We start from the raw sequence: 13,974 nt of genomic DNA, 5'->3' as shown, positions 1-13,974 counted from the left end.
ACCTGCTTGCATGCTCTCTCTCTCAAATAAATAAATACAATCCTTTTAAAAAGTAACACAAACAGCAATGTGAAATTCTGTTGGGGGCAAGAAAAAAACAAAACTAAAAAAAAAAGTTTCAGTTGACAGCAGGAGACTTTAGGTTATAGATGGCTCCCAAGCAAACCACTGCCTCTTCCAACAAGGGTTCTTTATCGAAGTACTATTTTCTGTTCCCTTATTCCCTCCTCTTTTTCTCCTAATGCCCTTGACAGAGAAAGGATAGGATTTCAGGGTAGTGACTATGGGGAGGGACATAGGGAAAGCTGTCCTGAAGACAAGGCTCTGGCCTGGGAGCTGGATAGTTCAATTCCCTGCTCTGCTGCTAACCAGCCTGCAAACGTGAGCAAGTTACCTAGCTTCAACTAGTCTCAGTAAAGTGGGGGAAATAATTCCTAATACAACAGAAGAAAATATCAATGCATGAAGAATAATAGCCCCCTGCCAAGGAAAATTCCCATCATTGACAGCTAGGTCTCTTCCCCATCCCTCCTTTTTATTAGATAGATCCAGAATTAGGTAAACACTGACAGGCAGAGACTATAGCAGAATTTATAGGGAACATTCAGAACAGAGAGTGGCTGATTAAAAAAAACAAAAACTCCTTGAAAAACATGCTTAAGAAGGGGGGGGCATTTTGTGTTGCCTTGTTTTTGAATTGCCTTTGTATTTGGCGGTGTAATGGAGCTGGTAAATAGTACCCGGTTCACCTAGTAAGTGTTTTCAATCAGTTCAGAGAGGGAGAAGACTGTAAGGGAAATCAAGATGGGGCCTCATTACTTGTGAAGTAATGAGGTTAGAGAATGTGGCTTAGATGGATCTCCTAATACTGAGCCACAGAATTAAGTGGACTTACCTACTCGGTCATAAACAGTGCCAGAAAACCATAGTCCTTCCCCACATAGAAGGCAGGGGCTAAAACGCAGGCTTCCTAAGGTGTCTGACTCCCAACCAAGAAGAAAGGAGGAAGATGCTGGGGCGCATGCCCAGTTCTCCCAAACCTGAGGATGATGAAAGTCATTTCACCCCAGGGGGTGGGGCAACCGAAGGGGTGGAGAAAGCCCAGGGTTTATACCCTCCCCCACCACACTTCACATGAAAGGAAATACCAGGAGTGCGAAATGTGCTCCTGAGAGCATAAATCACCTCAATTCATTCTCGTTCCGCAGAATGAATTGAATTTTACAATAATGAAATGTGTAATAAGTAACAGGACTCTGCATCCCTATCCTGAATGCTTAAACAGACCACATTTCATCACCCTGATGAATACATCCCAGGTTTGTTCTGGAACGGCCTGAAATGAGACATGATATGTCTGGATTTCCTTTTCCTTTATTAAACCTTTTAGTGCATTTGATTTCCAGAGATGGTTGGATCGTTTCCAGGAGAGGGAGGAGAGAAGTATGTACGCATCTGTAATGATCTCTGACAGTGTGACACGGAGCACTGATTTTTACAACAGTAGCCAAAATTACAGTAATTAGAGAAAATATCCACATCTTTATAAACAGGGTGTTAACTGATTCAAAAGGAACTTAATGAGAACTTACAAGAGGAAGTGTGCTTTTGCCACCGAGTATTAAACATTAATTAAAGTCAGAAGGCAATAGTCAAATTGCCTCTCCACTTCAGTCACTTGGCAAGGCACAGAAATTGGAGAGGTTTCAGAATCTGCTGACTTTGCTGGCTGTGACCCTCCAATGGGTTCTCTAAATTTATGGCCAGTTTTGATGAGTTTTACTTCCTGTTAAAGATTTGTTAAGATCTTATTGCAGAAACTGAGAAATGAAAGCTTTCAAATGTACAGCATTTTAGAGTTAGGCATCTTATTTTTAAAAAGTATTTTTAAATACTTTTTATTATAAGAATAAGTACAAGAAGACATATATGAAATAGAGTATGATCCCAAACTATGAAATAAAACATGCTTAGAAAATATTGGAAGGATAGGGATCCCTGGATGGCTCAGCGGTTTAGCCCCTGCCATTGGCCCAGGGCGTGATCCTGGAGTCTTGGGATGGAGTCCCACATCAGGCTCCCCGCATGGAGCCTGCTTCTCCCTCTGCCTGTGTCTCTGCCTCTCTCTCTCTCTTTGTGTCTCTCATGAATAAATAAATAAAATCTTAAAAAAAAATACTGGAAGGACACACATCAAATTATTACCAGTGGAGTTCTTCGAATGATTGAATAATGGATGTTTTTTTCTTCTTTTCTGGATTTTTATATGCGTTGCTTTATGAATGGAAAAAAGGGAGTTTTAACTTCTAAAGGTCTGCTTATTCTCAGGGAAGAGTGAATCAGTGCCCCCCAGATGGACTGTAGGGCACTTATAGTACCTGGAAAATAATCAGTACAGGTAACATTTAAATCTTACACTGCACTCTTTTGGCTGAATAAGTGCAAATACATTTTATCTTCATTTCAATATAAAATTACACTTAAGAACTAGTGTATAATTGTGGCTTTGATCCGATAACAAAGAAGACAAATCTCTGGAAGCAGACCTAATCATTTTTCATTCTGAATTAAGAACCGGCTGATTCTGACAGGGCAGGTCACGGAAATGGCCAATTTGGTCATCTGACTCTCCTTGGGGGCTGCGGCTCAAAACATTTTATATTGATTCCTAGGTAAATAATACAGTGATTTGGCGGGGGGGGGGGGGACGAAGCATTCTTCATTTGCTGCTTCTAGCTCATGTATTTTGTATTTCTCTCCTGAAAACTTTAACTTCCTATTGTTTCTCCTCAGTCAACTAACTCTCTCCAATAATGGTTTTGCCTACATTCCCCAGTGGGCTGGGCACTCTTGGCTGAGCACGTGTGTGTACATGCTTTCATACAGCTCAGTGCAAAGTGCCCTGAAAACACTAGGTATTCTCCTTGTGTTTGCTGAATTGACCTGAGTTGAAAGCAAAAGCAGGGACAAAATTGAAAACCTAGAAACTTCCACTGTTTAAAGAACTTTGGGCTCTCTTGTTTTCATTAGGTCAAATGAAGAAAGCACAGCTTTTTTGTTTTTGTTTTTGTTTTAACCCCAAAATGAAATTATGTGCAGCCTGGGCTGCTGAACCACATATTGTTCTGAAACCTTTGAGGGAAAATGCTACAGGAAAGTAACAGCTCAGACTGTAGCGTAATACACAGATTTACTGATGGTCTTCCTCATGCTTGCCTTTGCACTGGTTCCTGGGGGGATGCGTTGAAGAGTAAGGCACATTACATTTAACGAGCTCACAGTCTAGCAGGGGAGACAGTGCTGTACACAAATAATTATAATGCAGAGGGTCAAGGGCAATTATAGATGCATTTACATGATACAGTAGTAGCCCAGGGGAGGGTATGTGGTCAGGAAAGGTCTCACAGAGCTGATAAAACCTCCACCATACTGTAAAGCTTTTCAGGGACAAATCATTCGTTTTGAAGTTGGGCTGAGGCAAATGTAATACCTACACTTTGATAAAAATTTTAAGACAAATGTAGCAGGTAAAAATCTTGCTATAAGTAATGTATTTTTTTTAAAAGCCTTTTTATTTTTAAAGTCAATTTCTAGTGGTGTTTGAGCCAACATCACACTGGCTCCCAAGAAGTTTATTCTGTCGTAATTATTGGGACTTCCCTACAGGATCCTAACAGTACATTAAAGAGGCACTTGGGCGTTGGTCTATACCCGGTAGTCCCGAAGCCCTCAGTATCCAGCTCACATACTTCTGGTTCCAGGGGTTCTGTTGCTTCTGTGCCACAGTCAGGGCACAGGCATCTTTGCTGGGGCTCAAAGCACCAGGATGCAAGTCCCAGCCTTCTTTTGTGTCCCATATGGTTGTCACCTTTGAGGTCTTGCCACCTTATAGAAGTTCTGCTACCCAGAAGGACATATGTCTCATTAATTGAAAAGCCCACCCATTTTGTTCCCCTTCTTTAGTCTTGGGGAATAAGCCTCCTCTGTCTCCCTCCTGGTCCTCAGGGACACCTCCGTTATTCCCCTGTCTCCAAGGCTCCTAGTATAATTGCTTTGAGAAGTATAAGCTCTCATAAAGGACAAGAAAAGTCAGTAAATTTAAGTTACTTCTGCTGTTGTCCTGGACCTATATTCCTGTGATTAAAAAGCACACTGGATCACTTGCTTGGTGTTGACATGGAATAGGGGATGTGTGGGAAGGAGGGAATAAACACCCACACATGGAAACAAATTAATATGTCAATATATCGTTCCACCACATAGGCAATGTTTTGCCAGGAAGTTCACCTTTAGAAAAAGCTACTGTGACATCAGCCCAGAGTACAAGCAGTTGAGCCATCAGGTCAGCAAGAGAGGTCATAAAAGATAAAAAGGAGCCATGCCATGAGCTCTTTGGTCTTGGAGAAAGAGCACTGACTAAACTATTTGTCAGGAGACAAAGGGTCAGGTCCTCCTCTCACTAAACATACTGAGTGACAAGTAATTTTATCTCTGAGTCTCAGTTTCTCCAGCTGCAAAATAAATGGTATTGATGGGTCGATTCTAAGGGTCCTTCAAGCACCAATATTTGTATCTAATTTGGCATAACAGGAGTGGACCTATCATTTTTACAAAAGCATCTTAATAATCACCAAACCATTGGCTCTAGTATTTAATGCTTTAAGTCATAGTGTTTAGCTAGACAAGTGCAGGGACCACAGGGGAGTAATGCTAAGTGGGGAGGATACAAACCCTACAAAGCCAAGCGCAGCACACAAGATGGGTATGACAGATGGTTGTGTCAGAGCATCCCACTCACATGGACTGCTGTGGGTCCCTCGTGATTGCTCAATCCCAGTTCTCTGCATCGCATGCTTCTTCTTCATGTCTGCTGCATGGACACATTTTGCAAGTGGAATGAGAAGTTCTAGAGATTTGGGAGTGTGTGGGTGAGTCCCTGTGTGGTAGTGGTCTGGCTCCTGTTCTGGTTGAGCTGTGTGAGACCAGAATGAGCCAATGGGCCCCGCACAGCGAGGTGAGGCATGGCCCTCCTTAGCTCTGTCTGTGGTGCTATCTTCCAGAGGCTGCAGTGTGAGCAGCGACAATACATCCTTCCACAAATGGCCCGTAAGAAATGTTAAAGATGGCGTGTGCTCTAAAAAGGAATTGACTTAATGATTCATTTCAATTAAGAAGGAATTGCTGGTAAAATTCACTTCTGCAATGACAGATTCTTAAATAGGCATAAATGCAGGTCCAACATGCTAACACAGTCTTTTATATCCACCAATCTTCTCCACAGCATCTATAATCACACACCCTGGACCATCTACAGACACTTGGAAAGAGCTCACCATGCATTCTCTCCCCCAAGTAAAGCCGCCACCAGGATGCCCTCCCTCAGAGACTCAATGACAGAGGCCTGAACACTAGTAACTTTGGGTTCCGTGAGAGGGAAACAATAATTTAGTCACCCAAATGAAAGCTTTTAATTACATTCCCATCGTGAACTGAAAGGAATGCTCAAAATTCAACATGGATTGTATCTTTCTGGATATGGTCCTGGAATCCTCACGGTTTTTTCTAGCAGAACATTTTACACCATTGTTAGTGTATAACCACAAACAGCAGCAAAGACATTTACCACCTGACTTGTAAAGAAAGTTCTTTTTGCAGAATGTTTCCATTTTATTCGGCTTCTCACACTGTCAATTGTCAGAGGTTCACGCACATTGGCATTCCTCACATCTGCTCTTCTAGGGAGGTGAGAGGCTTTGTTATTCCATCTTTATCAGGTGGGCAAGATATGGGCCCAGATATTCAGACCCAGCCATGGATTCCAGCACATTAATAGGCAACAGAAGAGGAATTTGGACAGGGGTTTCATCTTGAACATAACTTATTGAAAAGTTTTAAAGATACAATCTAAGAAATGACAGGTTTGTTTGTTTTTTTTCTATAATGATGAACTACAGGTTTGGTTATATATAATTAGATGTTACAAGTATAGGTTTCACATACATTTTCATATGTCATTTTCTTTAAATTGATGGACTTTAACTAACTAGGCATTTCATTTTATACTGGAATTGTCATGTCATCATTTCCCAGAGGACCTCAAATTATCTCAAACTACAGCATAATTTTCCCAATCAATGTCTTCATTGCATTTCCTACTACTGTCAGGTAGTAGGTCAGGTGGAAAATACTCTGCAGCCTCCATTCGCTGACCCACTACTTGGGATGGACATCCAAAGCCCTAAAGTCCTGGTGCTTTACTTAGAATTTAACTGTTGTAGGGCTTTGTGGGCTGCAAGCAAATGACTATCAGAAGCCTAGCTCTCTGCAGAACTGAATTGAAACGCTCCTGCTCTGGGCTATCTGTAGAACAAGCCAAATCATATATAACTGCCCAAATTCTAAGGGACATATACTGGGGAAATGGCTCCTTACATTTGTGCCATCCTACCTATATATTATGAATCACAGGCAAAGGAATAAATTTAATTCACACCCTTCAGAGGTTTCCCCTGGGTTTAAGGGGGCAGGTATGAGGTACATGGACACTGAGTTGGGGGGGTTGTTTTGGTGTATTTTGTTATAGCTAAAGGCCATATTCTTTCCAGAGCTGAAAGAAATCCACATATTGCCCTATCAGGTGAAGAGCAAGTACGTACTTTTGCCCAAGTTGGCTTTTTTAATATATATTTTATTTTAATTTTTTTAATAATAAATTTATTTTTTTATTGGTGTTCAATTTGCCAACATACAGAATAACACCCAGTGCTCATAATGTATATTTTTAAATTGGAGTTCGATTTGCCAACATATAGTATAACACCCAGTGCTCATCCTGTCAAGTTCCCCCCTCAGTGCCCATCACCCAGTCACCCCATAACCCCACCCACTTCCCCTTGTTTGTTTCCCAGAGTTAGGTTTCATGTTTTGTCACCCTCTCTAATTTTTCTCACTCATTTTCTCTCCTTTCCCCTATAATCCCTTTCACTATTTTTTATATTCCCCATGAGTGAAACCATATTGGCTTTTTAAGACAAACACTCTTCCTGTTTGTTCTATTCCAGACCACAGAGTTTGAATTTTAGCAAAACCAATGCTCCTGTGTATTGGTGCCCCAGGAACTCCCCCTTAGGGCACACCAACCTGGGGGCAGAGCCGAAATACTTTATAACGGGACTGTCCTACATACCGCTAGCTTGCCGTCTTTCTCAAGTGCTACTTCGATCCCCAATCCCCGCATCACTGCAGGGCTGCCCCAGCTGCTAATTTCTCTGGGGACTTGGTGTCACAGCCTGAAGTCACTCACTGCACTTTGGCTAAAGAAACAGCTTCACGGTAGCCATGGATGCTTTTGTTTTAGGTGTTGATGCTAATTTCCTAGGCACTCTCTATACTACTGTGATAGCCAAGGAGCTTCACATTATGCAAGGGCTTCCCCCATCTTTCCTATTTTCTGTATTTTCCTCTTTCATTTATTGGTGGGGGGAAAAAGGAAAGGTTTTATGTTCACTTTTTATAAATAGTATTGAGTATATTTCTTGATAAATAGGTTCTCAATAAATATAGTCATTGATTGATCTTCTCCTAGGGGCTTCATTTTTGGAGACAAAAAGCACAGGCTTTGGAATGAAGCACATGCCAGTTTGAATCCATGTTTTGTTTCTTTTAGGTGATGGGACTTTGGGCAAGCTACTTTACTTCTCTGAGCTTCCATTTCTTCATCTTTATTTTATTTTTTTAAAGATTTTTTTATTCATTGAGAGAGAAAAAGAGAGAAAGCGAGCACGAGCAGGGGTGGGGTGGGGACAAAGGGAGAGGGAGAAGCAGGCTCCCTGCTGAGCAGGGTGCCTGACATGGGGCTCCATCCCAGGACCCTGGGATCAGGCCCTGAGCCAAAGGCAGACTCTTATCCAACTGAGCCATCCAGACACCCCCATTTCCTCATCTTTAAAGTTAAATGACAATACTTACCTCACAGAAGGGTGTAGGAAGACATGAGTGTATATGACTTCCATGGTGTACAGTAGGTGCTCAGAAACAGTAAGCCCCTTTCCTTTGCACTTGAAGAATAGAGTGCTATACTACTTGCAGTGAGAACAGGCTGGCACTAAAGTCCTCATGTTGAGAGAGGTTCTGATGGAATGACTGGGGCTGACTGGGAAACCTGTCTAAGAAGCAGTGGGCTGTCCCCAAACCTGGCCCTATTCTAGGGTAGGATCTGCTCTGTGGGTCTTGGTTCACCATACCTGTCTACTGATTGTACCTGGACACCTGTCCAGGAGTTTTCAGCAATGCCAGGTAAATCGGTAGAACAAGGTCGGGGGTGGTAATGTTTAAATAATGGAAACTACCAATTACAGGAAGTAGGTTGTCAGAATTGGTGACAGCCCATTAGCACCCATTCCCCCTTCTTCTGAGATCATATTCTTAACTTATTCTGAGAAGGTTTTGGCTCTATAATTTGAAGGAGATTGACCCCATTCATAGTGCAGAGTTGTGCCTTGATCAGCTAAAGTGAATCACACATCCAACCCTCTGTCTTCAATGATTGATCCAGGGATGGGCATATGACTCAAAGAGAGCCAAATAAAATATTTGCTAGGGCTTAAGAGAGAAAGGAGTTGATTCGTTCTTTTGTGGGGCTACCACAAAAAAAAAAAATCTCTTTTCTTTTTGATGGTGCAATGTGAATCTGGCTCATAGTGTTAATCTGGGGATGAAGCTGGCATTAAGAGAGGCAGTTGAAAGGTGGAGAGGAAAAAGTCTTTGATGAACGTCTTTGAACTTCTAGATCAAGCTGTACCTGAAGCTAGTAATATATCAGAGCTTTTTAGTTATGTGAACCAATCAGTTCAAAGTCTGTTTTGTAGAACTTCAAATGAGAGACCCTACCTACTTGGGGAAAAGAAAATCCTGTGAATCTAATTACTTTCAAAGATAAATTACTTTCTATTTAGTTAGAAAACAATTATAATAAATTTATGTTCTAAAATGTTTAATTATGTAATGACAGCTGGACTGAGGTAAGTCTTTGATGTTTTCCTTTGCTGCTTTACTGTTACTTTATTGCTCCAAGTGTAATATGGATATTGTTATGAACTGAAGTTTTTCATCTTTCTCAAATTCATATGTTGAAATCCTAACCCTCAGTATAATGGTGTTAGAGGAGGTAAGGCTTTTGGGAGGTGAACAGGTCATGAGCCTGGAAGCCTGACAAAGGATCAGTGCCTTGAGAAGGAGACCCCAGAGAGCTCTTGCTCCTTCTGCCATGTGAGGACAAGGGAGAAATCAGGCCATCTATGAACAAGAAGTGGTCCCCCACCAGAGACTGAATTTGCCAGTGCCTTGATCCTGAACTTTCCAGACCCCAAAAGTGTGAGAAATGTTTGTTGCCTAAGTTGCCAAAGCTGTGGTACTTTTTGTTGTAGCAGCCTGAACACATATACAGTTAAATAATACTCTAGTATGTCAAGTAGTAGAAAAAAGATGAGTTGTAGTCAGAGAAATGTAGGTTCAAATTCAGATATTAGCACTTATTAACTGTGTAACATTTGGCCAAAAGAACCTCAATTTTCTCACCTGAAAAATGAGTTTAATAATAACTCCCTTTTAGGGGATCCCTGGGTGGCGCAGCGGTTTGGCACCTGCCTTTGGCCCAGGGCGCGATCCTGGAGACCCGGGATCGAATCCCATGTTGGGCTCCCGGTGCATGGAGCCTGCTTCTCCCTCTGCCTGTGTCTCTGCCTCTCTCTCTCTCTGTGACTATCATAAATAAATAAAAATTTAAAAAAAATAACTCCCTTTTAAATTTGAGGTGATGAAGAGCAATACATTTAAATCACTGTATCCATTTATTTCATTTTATATTTTTAAAAGATTTTATTTATTTTCTTGACAGAGAGAGAGAGCACAAGCAGAGGGAGCAGCCGGCAGAAAGAAGCAGGCTTCCCACTGAGCAGAGAACCTAACATGGGGCTTGATCCAGGACCCTGGGATTATGACCAGAGCTGAAGGCAGATGCCTAACCAATGGAGCCACCCAAGCACCCCCTCACTGTATCCATTTAAATGGCTTTTTTTTTTTTTTTTTTTTTTTTACATAAAAGTGATTAGGAGATCCTTCAGAAGTGCCATCTAGAAGAGTGGTTCTTCATTGGGAGTGACTTTGCCCCCCACCAGACATTTGGCCACATCTGGACACATTTCTGGTTGTCACAACTGGAGGGAATGTACCCCTTTAGTGGGCAGAGACCAGGGATGCTTCTAAGTATATTACAATTCACAGTGTAACCCTCACAACAAAGAATCATCCACTCCAAAATGTCACTGGTGCTGCAGTTAAGAGGACACATCTATTGATGTCAGTGGAGCGCTCAAATTGGGCCTGGTACTGCATGATTTCTGCAAAACACCATAGGGAAATGAGGGAGGCAAAACTGCAGATCAGTGAGCACACAAGATGGCACCAAGAGGAAAATCCGAGATTTCCTGCTTCGTGGCACCAAATGGCTAAAATAAATACAGGGAACCAGACCTGGGGCAGAGTTGCTAAGAGTAACCCAACTGGGAACCCCAACCATCCAGCGATGTGATGTCCAGGAGCCCCACTCATCCACAGGGAGAGGTAAGGACCAGGACAAGGGTCAGGCATGAACAGCAAAGCTTCCTGGCAGTAATGCTGATGATGTGGCTTCTCTTCCCCTTTTACCACAGGGGGAGAAGCTGGGTGAAGGTGAGTGTTCACTACATGACCGGTTTAATAACCACCCTTTTCTCTTCCTGCTGCTGACTTCATCAGCTTCCCTAAAGGACACAGAGATGTGTGGGAATTTGTGTGTTATGAGTATATCTGGTGGCAGCTTTAATTATCGCTACTCATTACCCTTCCCTCTGCTCATTCTAAATTGTCTTTGTGGCTTTTGCTTAGCAACTTATGTTAAGGCATTTCAGCAATTCTTTTTTCTGTTGGTGAGATCTTTAAAATGGTCTTTTTATTATCCTTGCTTTAATAGTTTTAGTCTGCTACCTGCTGAGATTGCTGCAGTCTTAATCATTACATTTTAAAAGACAGCTGTTAGAAGTGTCTTAAACTGCAAAAGTAACATCATAACAGTGGAACTAAAAATGAAATAAACTGTCTTAACTTCCCATGCTTTGCCAATAATAAATAATTATAACGATAAATGATAGGTAACATTTAAAAGCTTACCATATGCAAAGCACTGTCTTATGTCATCTATATTTTTCCATTTAACCTCACAATACCCTTATGAGATAAGCAGTATAATGTTATTTATATCTATTTTGTAGAGAAGGAAACTGAGTCTTAGAGAGTGTCCAGCAACTTGCCCACGGTCACACCAACAGGCCAGGACTCTTGCTCAGGCGTAGACTGACCAGAGCTGGAACTCAAAAGATTGTGTTCTGGTTGCTTCTTTTTTGGTTCCTTCAGTATTTGCCTTTCTGTGTGCATGTTTTTTACATTTCTGCAAACATAGCATTGACAGACTATCTGCTCTTTTCACTTAACAGAACACTTCTCCAGTTATTAAATCATGTACACAAAAGGGATTACTTTTATTGATGGTATATTCTTTCATAAAATTGATAGATCATAGCTGACCTGAGCATACTTCCAATGTAGCACATTTATTTAGTTTTCAGTTTCTCATCTAGCAATAAATCTCTATTGAACATCTTTGTGCATGTAGTCTTTTCTAATTTTGCCTATTTCTTGGGATAAATTTCTAGGGGAGAAGATACTGAGTCAAAGGGAACATGCTGTTTTATAATTCTTCATATATATTCTTCAAAAAGTTTTCTGAGTTATGCCTCTGTGAATGCTTCTTGAGGCCACCAGGTTTACTATGGTTTCACTATGGAAATTCATCATTATTTTAAGTTTGCATTGATGCAACAGTTGTTTTCTGTTAATAGGCATTTCTCTGAAAATGATTGAGGTAGGACATTTATTTATATGTAGTTCTTTTTATCAATTTCTATAGGCTTTCTATACAGTACAGACAAGAGCAAACTAAGGCTCATGGCCAAATGTGTCCCACTGCCTATTCTTGTAAAGTTTTATTCAAACAAAGCCACATTCACTCATTCATGTATGTATCATCTATGGCTGCTTTTATGCGACAACTACAGAGTTGAGTAGATTCAACAGATCATGTGGCCCACAAATAGAACTGGCTACATAATTTGCAGGGTCCAGTAACAAAATGAAAATGTGGAGCCCCTTGCTAAACAATTACTAAGAATTTCTTTCTTTTTAAAAAATTTAATTTAAATTCAATTGGCCAACATATAGTATATCACTAGTTTCAGATGTAGACTACAATAATTACTAAGACTTTTAAGATGGCAACACAAAAGCATTAAATCAAGTGAAAGTCACATGCCCATGAAGCTGGTCCTGCCCACAAAGCCTAAAACATCTATTATCTATTCCTTTGTGTTATCCCTGGTATACATATTAATCCCAAATCTGCCATAATACGTTTAAATATTTTTCCTTGTCTGTTAATTTTCCTTTTCCTAAAAAATTGCCATTTGTGTCAAAATGCTGAACTTTGGTTTTGTATGTGACAGATCTTTGGTTTCCTTAACAATCATGGTTCCAAAGATCAGATACATAGTTAAATCTGTTTTTCACTAGTTCTTTTTCATGATAGGATTTCTTATTTTAAATTCTACTCATAATGTTAATTTTAATGTGTAGTATGAAATCTGATAATATGCTAATCTAATTTAAAAGTTGATTGTCACAATTCTAATCATAAAGATTTTCTTTCTTCATTGCCTAGTGATGCCTACCTTATCATAAGTGAACTTCTTGTATATAATTGGATAATATCTGAGCTTTTAAATCTGTTTCATTAATTTATGATTCTATTTGTTTTGTTCTTTAGCTCAGTGGTTCTCAACCAGGGATGATTTTGCTCCCAGGGGACATTTGCTAGAATCCAGAGGCAGTTTTGGTTACGATAACTGAAGAAGGTGCTATTGGCATCTAAGGAGGAGATGTCAAGGAGGACGCTAACATTCTTAAAAATACAGAACAGCCCCAAGGACAAAGAATTATCTGGTCCAAAATGTCAGAGGTTGAGAAACTCTACTCTAGCTTTGTATTTTATTTACTGATGCTTTATAGCATGTTTAATACATGAAATATCATTTAAAGTCACCCACCTCCCCCATTCCTGCTTCTTTTCAAAACATTAATTTGTCTTCCTGAATGTTTATTTTTACAAATGAATTTTAGAATCACTTCTGTCAAAAATTCTTTTCAGATTTTGGCCAGAACTGAAATAATGCTACAACCTAATTCCTATTCCCAGTCAGCCTTTTGCTTCAAACTCCTCAGGCAAACTTCTAGCTCCAGTTTGTGAGTTAGTCTCTACACCAAGTAAAATTCCCAATTTTTCTAGTTTGTTTTACTTTGTCATAAACATCTCACAGGTTTATTCCTACGCATTTTACAAGTTTCTTGCTCTAAAACAGGATCTTTTTATTGTTAAATGGCTATTTCTGGATACTACTTTTTATTTCAAACAACTTTACTAAATCTGATTATTTGAGTGGCAACTGGCTGGTTTCTTTAGCACATCAGCCATAAAGTAATATAATTTGTAGATTCTTTCCAATGTTTTTCTTCTTTAAAAATTTTTCATTTATTTTTTAATTCAAGTACAACCAACTTACATTGTTATATTACTCTCAGGTGTGCAACATATTACTCTCCCAACAACTTCATACATTACTCTGTGCCCATCACAATACGTGTACTCCCAATTCCCCATACCCATTTCACCCAATGTTTATCTTATTTTTGTTTAGTTCTTACCACATAGGCTTGGACTTCCAAACTAATTTTAATAAATAATATTGACAGAATTAATATGTAAAATGTAAAATTAAATGTAAAATGTAAAATTAAAATGTAAAATATCTCTCAATTAAGTAAAACATT

The 13,974-nt window shown here is 40.0% G+C and overlaps 1 protein-coding gene across 17 annotated transcripts in view; it reads right to left on the bottom strand.

Moving 5' to 3' along the window:
• PLPPR1 (phospholipid phosphatase related 1) overlaps positions 1-13,974 on the bottom strand; it is a 540,361-nt gene that overhangs the window by 74,215 nt on the left and 452,172 nt on the right. The window contains exon 1 of one of the 17 annotated variants that reach the window (XM_072842143.1): positions 896-1,030. The exons of the other annotated variants lie outside the window; for them this stretch is intronic. The gene's annotated coding sequence lies outside the window, so the exon portion shown is untranslated. Of the gene's footprint in view, positions 1-895; positions 1,031-13,974 lie in introns of those variants that run through there. 17 annotated transcript variants of the gene reach the window in all.

The sequence above is a fragment of the Canis lupus genome, chromosome 10 (genome assembly GCF_048164855.1).
Source record: "Canis lupus baileyi chromosome 10, mCanLup2.hap1, whole genome shotgun sequence".
Classification (NCBI taxonomy): Eukaryota; Metazoa; Chordata; class Mammalia; order Carnivora; family Canidae; genus Canis; species Canis lupus.
The sequence above is the reverse complement of the archived record's forward strand: the minus strand, read 5'-3'. Positions and strand labels throughout refer to the sequence as shown.